The 7,202-nt window shown below is 38.1% G+C and overlaps 1 non-coding gene across 1 annotated transcript; it reads left to right on the top strand.

The window, feature by feature from the left end:
* The first annotated feature begins 2,134 nt into the window (after positions 1-2,134).
* trnaq-uug (transfer RNA glutamine (anticodon UUG)) lies at positions 2,135-2,206 on the top strand. Its single transcript has one exon. It is a non-coding gene; the product is annotated as a tRNA-Gln (tRNA).
* Positions 2,207-7,202: the final 4,996 nt, after the last annotated feature.

The following is a 7,202-nucleotide window of genomic DNA, read 5'->3' as shown; positions in this document are numbered from 1 at the left end:
GGTGTTCCCTGCTCACGTGTAAGGGATTTTGATGGTGTGTGTGTGTGTGTGTGTGTGTGTGTGTGTGTGTGTGTGTGTGTGTGTGTGTGTGTGTGTGTGTGTGTGTGTATTAAGCTGTTAGTATAGATTAAGCTCTGGGACATTAGGTTTACGTATCCTCACAGAACCCCTCCGATGAGCTGCGGGTGGATGGAGCTATATGGAGCAGGCTGGGAGAGAGGGAGAGCAGAAAAACAACCACGCTTTTCTAACTTTAACGCAGAAATTCAGTGACCGTGGAAATCTCAGTGTATTTTAGATTAGATTCAATTTGTATCACACCATAAAGAAAAAAAAACATGGCGTAATTACAGCAGCGCCATTTGCTGTTAGGAATAATGCAACCAAGTGTACACACAGTTTAGGTAAAATGAAAAAAAGACCATAAAGTGCATGGTTTTGCCCAAAAGGATGAAAAGATTGATGAAAAGATAAGATTGGTACACTGAATTAAAATATAAACCAAACACTCAACAGCTCTTAATTTATCACACGTTGAAATCAAAAGCTACAACATTTATTGTGCACACTAAAGGCTTATTCCTCTAAAAGTTATTTTGATTTGCGCCCACGAAAAGCTGTATAAACTAAAATATATATGACAGATGAGGTCAAAAGGCCACATGCTTATACACAGAACTTTCTCTACAAAAACAAAAAAAGGAAAAAAAAAGCTGACATGATTTGAAAAAACAAAACAAGATGAGCAGGAAAAAACTCACCAACCAGTAAACAATCTAAAAAAATAAAATACATTTTCAAATGAATTCAGTATTGTTGTTTGACATGTTTCAACTGCCAAGGTCATCCATCACCCGACAGGTGTGGCAAGAAACAAGAGCACATTTTTAGAGCAGCCTTTTATTGTGAACAGCCCAACACACACCTGTGTTAATCAGGCTGTTTAATCAGCATCTCGATAAGACACACCTGGCACCTGGGTGGATGATGTTGGCAAAGGAAAAATGTGACTACAAACAACATACAACTTTGGGGGTTGAAGGAAAGAGCATAGGCTATTTCTGTGCACAGAAAAAAGTCTTAGAATTTTTATTTAAATTGTGAAAAATGGGAGCAAAAAGAAAAATGTTTTGACAAATGTTCAGATGGATGGGTAGGTTGATAGATAGATAGATAGATAGATAGATAGATAGATGATATGCTGCCCCCATGCGGCCTTTTAGCATTACTACAACTCTATAACTCTTGCAAAGATACAAAAGTATACCCAAGACAGGTCACACACCAATACAACCTTTATATGGTTTGTAGAAACCTAAACGCTTGTATACTAAACTTAAGTTGTACTGGGCGTGTTATGTATGAAATTGTTAACTGGTTACTGGGAAAGAAAATGACGAGTGACTTTAGTTGTCACAGACATGCAGTGACGCTGAGTAAAAGTTCAAACGTTTCCCTCTAACAATTTATTGGAGTAACTTCAGTCCTTCAAAGTAGCATAACATCTAAATATTCATTTCAAATACAAGTACTGAGTAAATTTACTTAGTTACGTTACAGAAATTGTCAAAAGCGTTTACACAAGTAGGCTTATATTTGCCAATGACTGAAAATATTATACAAGCTCAACGTTACCGTGGTTTATTACTTTTCAGGGGTACTCTCTTATCTCGTCGTGCTCTCATACTCTCTTTGTACGTCAAAGTTGTGGATACATACCTATGATACATACACGTGCATGTCCTCAACATCAACGGTAGTTAGTTACTTATTTAGGTTCCAGGATGGTTAAGTTAACTGCGGTGTTGCAGTAAGAGTTAGGTACAATATTGGTCTACATTCACTCCGCATCTTTTTTGTTTTGTTGAACTTAGGCCACATATTGTATTTACGCAGCCACATATGGGGCGCTAACCTTAAGCATGCTAGCCAACAAGCTAAGCTAGACTCTGGTTATGTAACGAGGGTTCCAGACGGTGCAAGTTAGCTTATATCCCTATTGTACTTATAGTTGTGGCGTTTTACCCCGGAGTATAAGCAGGTGTACAACATATATAATACAAGTACGTGCCATATGAGGATTTAAAATAGTTATAACATTATTATGTGACAGGCCATCCTGACGATACCATCTGGTCCCATGGTGTAATGGTTAGCACTCTGGACTTTGAATCCAGCGATCCGAGTTCAAATCTCGGTGGGACTATCCTTTTTTTCCGGTTTATGTGAAAAGACATATCAATAATGTACTGCACAATTACTTAAGAGAAGGTTTGGACCAAAAGCTAATAAATAGAAGCTACATCTGTACCCCACCTAAAGAGATTGCACTGCCGATAATCCGATGATGATGATACACAGCCTACTTTGCCCAGCAATGTTTCTGATTAAACCTTGTAAAAGATTATACCGACCTCAAGTGAGCTTTCTACTTATTCCACTTATTTATACACTTATTTATCTTCTCTATGTGTGAAACAATGAAGCAGCAGTGATAAGTGCAATAGCCTAAAGTACTGTAACTGAGACAATTATCAACCTCGGAACATAATTTTGTGGCAAATATTAAACAATCATTCTGAAAAACACAGGTTTATGTTCAAACAATTTTATTTCCACACATAAATGGCAGAGTTAAAAATACATATACAGTAATATGCTTGAATTGAACATTACGTTTGTTTTATTGGAATGTTTTTTTCAAATTCTTTACAAATATGTCCATAACAGATGTTTGCCTACAGGGCCACATAGGCTAAAGTGTACAGTGTATCCCTTTTTCTTTTAAAGAGTCTTCTCTTATACTCAGCTGTTTTCTTACCACAACTGTTTTCCCATGCATGAGTGTAGCTCTTTGTGACCACACTGGACATGTGTGACATGTGGATGCATTTGCTACAAGCATACTGTACAGCCAAAAATAAGACTTGCCCAGTATTCCAGTGGATACTGAAAAGGCTCTGGTACTGTAGCCTGCTAGTGTACATACAGCACGGTACATGTTTGATGAAAAAACTATGAAATTATATCTATTTTTTAAGTGGCAGTGAATTGTATTTGCAAAAAATAATATTGTAACAATAATTAGAAATAGTGAAACAGACTAATTTAACAGTTTTATAGTAATATAAAACATGACAAAGCATTAAGAAAACGAAATGTTCTGAACAATTAATTGTATTACTAATTTGGCACAGTCTTCCGTCTGCAACATTTAGATTTGAAACATTTTTAAAAGGTATTTTAGATGTGTAGCTCTGTCACATCTTACGATTTACCATCATGAAAAAAAACATTTAATAGAAGTGAAGATTGTTGTAACTTAAATAAGAAACTTTTCCCCAACTAATTGTCACAAAGCTGGAGGGACTGCCTGAAAAAGCAAATGTGAACACACTGCTCGCAAACAATATTTCACACATCATAGTGTTTATATATTTTGTATGTGCTCTACTTTTTGGCCAAAATCCCCCAAAACCCTATGTTGTTAGTGAACTAAGTGAAGGAGTAAAATTGGAGGAATTATTGCAATTATCTTGCACTTAAAGCTTTCTCCTAGTTTGAATTATGAGAGTTTTAACCAAAAATGTTCAGCACATCCTTTAGTTCCAGGAAGTAAATCAGTTGGGAAAAAAGGAGGCGCAAAATGAGCTACACACTACGGATGTATAAAGAGAAAGGCTTTAAACAAGTTGAGCTGTCATGTAGCCAATATGTTATACTAAGGAGATATTTAATAGAGATTTGTATAAAAACCATGAAAGTCAGAAGCCCTTTCATCTTAGTAGCTATGTTCAGTGTTCAGATGGAGTCTGTTTATCAGCCATAAAAGAACAGTTTTAATATGGCACATATTAATAATTACTTGATTACTTATTTTAGGCTAAACCATGATGTTTTACTAAAACTAATCAAGGTATTTTTTTGCACATTTGTTTGGTTAACTTTAACTACGTGTTTAAAACTGCAACCGTAACGCAGGAGAAACAATGTTTACCTCATAATAATATTGCATTTTGGGTCTATGGGAACATCATTTTGTAGGAGAAAGGGCTGGTCTGTCAGTTTGAGTTCCTCCAATTAATGTTGATATTAAAACCAAAATAATTAATATCTTTACAATGTAATACATTTGAAAATAAAAACCTTATTTTAAAGAAATGTAACTTCAACAAGTAATATGAATTCCATCAGAGTTCTACGCTGAGATGATAGCTATCGCTATTTTGCTTAACTCAGTTAGAGTTAATATTAGCATAAATGTTTTCTCCATCATTAATGGAATTTACTACTGTATCATTTAGTTATATGGAATAACTGGGTTTGACACATGTTTTAGCTTCAGATAACAGCTTGGAAATATCAGTAAAATATGGTAAATGCAATTTTAGCTTTAGCTAATGCTAGCGGTGGCTATTTCATCAACCAGCTTTAGAACTTGTAACTCTCTTATTTTAGTTATCATGTTCAATGTTTTTCTGTGACAAAGAGGGAGCCATTACTGTGTTAAAGCAGATGGTATACAATATGTTTATATGGTTAAACAGATGTCAAAAAGTCTGAATCTGGTAGTTAGCCTACTGTGTTTACCCTTTCTAAGTCAGCAAGCTCTACCAAGAGAAGTAATGTATTTGTGGATAAACTTATATTATTATCGGTTACAAATCATATTTAAATAGAGATTCCAACCATCATTTTTTCTGCATTTCACGTTTTAATCCAGTCAACACAATAACTCTAGAGTGTGTGGTATATTTTTTCTAGAGGACAGGTTAATTGGGAATGCTGGCCTTTTGGACGCAGTCCAGTAATGATTAGATTATATTTTCTAGGTTAAGCATGTGAAGGAACATATCATATCGGTTGGCTATGAAATTCATTGGTCTCAGTGGTAAAGCATTCAAAAGCTCCATATTGCAATGCAACACAAACATGAATGCATTTGTCAAAATGGCAGTTTTTGGATTTGAAATTTAAGAGGAAATACGTTCAACAATAAATCAAATACATAAGTGGACTTCATCCCAGCCACAGAACAAAACACATGTATGCAAAAACTATGCTAAGATTACAGGGTGACACCATGATATAAATATATATTTTTCTGATCAGCTCATTAGTGTCCATAAACTGGAGTTATACAAAATATGTGTTTGTGAACATCACACGCTTTTTTTAAGTGCTTTACTGATAATTTCCCAATCAGTTAACCTTTATTTTGAAAATACACCCACAACCTCTCTGTTTTTTCTAAGTCCTTTATCTTTTGTGACTGTGTGTTTGTGTTTGGCACCACAACCTTTCTCCGGTCAGATGTCGGTGGTCTCCAACTTGTTGAGCATGTCCGCCTCTCCGTTGCTGCTTGTCTTCTGCTGCCCGTTGGCTTTCTCCTGCTCCAGCGACAGGAAGTGTCTGTTTTCGTCTCGTTTAGAATTTGCAGCGTCCTCTAAGCTGATGGTGGCGCGGCTGGTTTCGGTGAAGGAGGAGTTGTTGTGGTGGTTGTGGCTCATGGGCATGTCTCCCCAGCCGGTTTTACCCCAGGCAGACTTCCACTGATGCCACTTCCTCCGCAGCGCTGTCTGGGCCTAGACGTCAAGAGTTTGGTTTTAGTTTAGTTTGCAACTCGATTTTGACAGAATAACAACCGGTGACTTCTAGAATTGTGTGAGTAACATTATTTTCTTAGACTTCCCTGTTTCAGTGTGTGTACTCTGTATAAATGCTCTGTAGTTGATCTGACTGAAATTGTGATTTTAAATCAAAAAACCGCTACAGTATCTGTCAGGCAGAAACTTGGGACAAGTAATTTCACTGAAACCTTAAAACTGAACTAACTGACTGCTAGGGTTAAACTTTGATTTAAACAATACTAAGAGCTTTATTGAGCAGGTGTAACTGTATTAAGGGTTAAACTCATAACTTTATAACTTAGGGTTTAATGTAATTGTAAAACCATTATGACACTGAAAATACAATAACAACTCAGGAGGGAGCCAGTCTAGATTTCCTTTTGAGGGCCACCAGCTGCAGAGAGTTAACTAATTAAAGGGGCGTGGCCCCACAGCTGTGAGAACTCAGCAATCAGGTGTCCATTTTAGGCAGCACTTTCCTGGAGCATCAGCTCCAGTGTCAGACAGACGAAGACTGACAAAGACATTAGAGTCCTGTTGGAGTCACGAGGGAGGAAAAAAGGAGGCAAATCCTACTTTGATTGAACCAAGTATCTCTAGTATTTTATTTTACTGTTCATTTATTTGTTCATGCTATAATCATATGTATTTTCTCCATTCCTGTTTATTTGTCTTCCCGCAATTATCACTGGCCCCGTGTATCTCCTAATCGATATAACCGGCCTGCTCTTGTCTATCCCACATGCTCCACTGAGATCCAACATCTAGTTTCAGGGGGCCTGTGGAACTGCCAGTCAGCTGTTCCTAAGGCTGACTTCATTTCTGGCTACGCTTCCCTGCAGTCTCTGGATTTCCTTGCTCTCACTGAGACCTGGATTACTCCATCCAACACATCCACCCCAGCAGCTTTCTCCACAGCATATTCCTTCTCCCATACACCCAGACCCTCTGGCAGAGGAGGTGGCACTGGTCTCCTGCTCTCTCCCAAATGGAGCTTTTCCCTCTTCAAGCTACCTAACTTCACTCCTTCCACCTTTGAATTCCATGCCGTCACAGAAACCCATCCTATACAATTAACCATTGTTGTTCTCTACCGTACACCAGGCGCCTTGGGGGACTTCTTGGAGGAGTTAGATCATCTCCTCTCACACATCCCTGAAACTGGCCCTCCCGCTGTACTTCTCTGAGACTTCACCCTCCAGACAGGGAAGATATCTGAACATCTCTGTGAACCACCTTTGCTTTCTCACTGTCTCCATCCCCACCAACTCATAACGCTGGCAATGTCCTTGATCTCATATTCTCAAGGAACTGCACTACTTCTAACCTCTCTGTAAACCCGCTCTACACCTCCGATCACTTCTTCATTTCATTCTCTCTACCCCTTTCCAAACATAACAAACTAATTTTTTCTAATTCTGCACCTGTCCGCCGTAACCTTCGTTCCCTCTCCCCCTCTACCTTTGCCTCATCGGTGCTCTCAGCCCTCCCTTCCTTTGACTCGTTCCAACTCCTGCCTCCAAACTCTGCTGCAGAAACTCTCCTCTCTCCTCTCTCATCCTCTCTGGACTC

The sequence above is a fragment of the Notothenia coriiceps genome, unplaced genomic scaffold (genome assembly GCF_000735185.1).
Source record: "Notothenia coriiceps isolate Sejong01 unplaced genomic scaffold, NC01 NC01_scaffold00028323, whole genome shotgun sequence".
NCBI lineage: Eukaryota > Metazoa > Chordata > Actinopteri > Perciformes > Nototheniidae > Notothenia > Notothenia coriiceps.
This window is presented reverse-complemented; position numbering and strand designations above follow the sequence as displayed.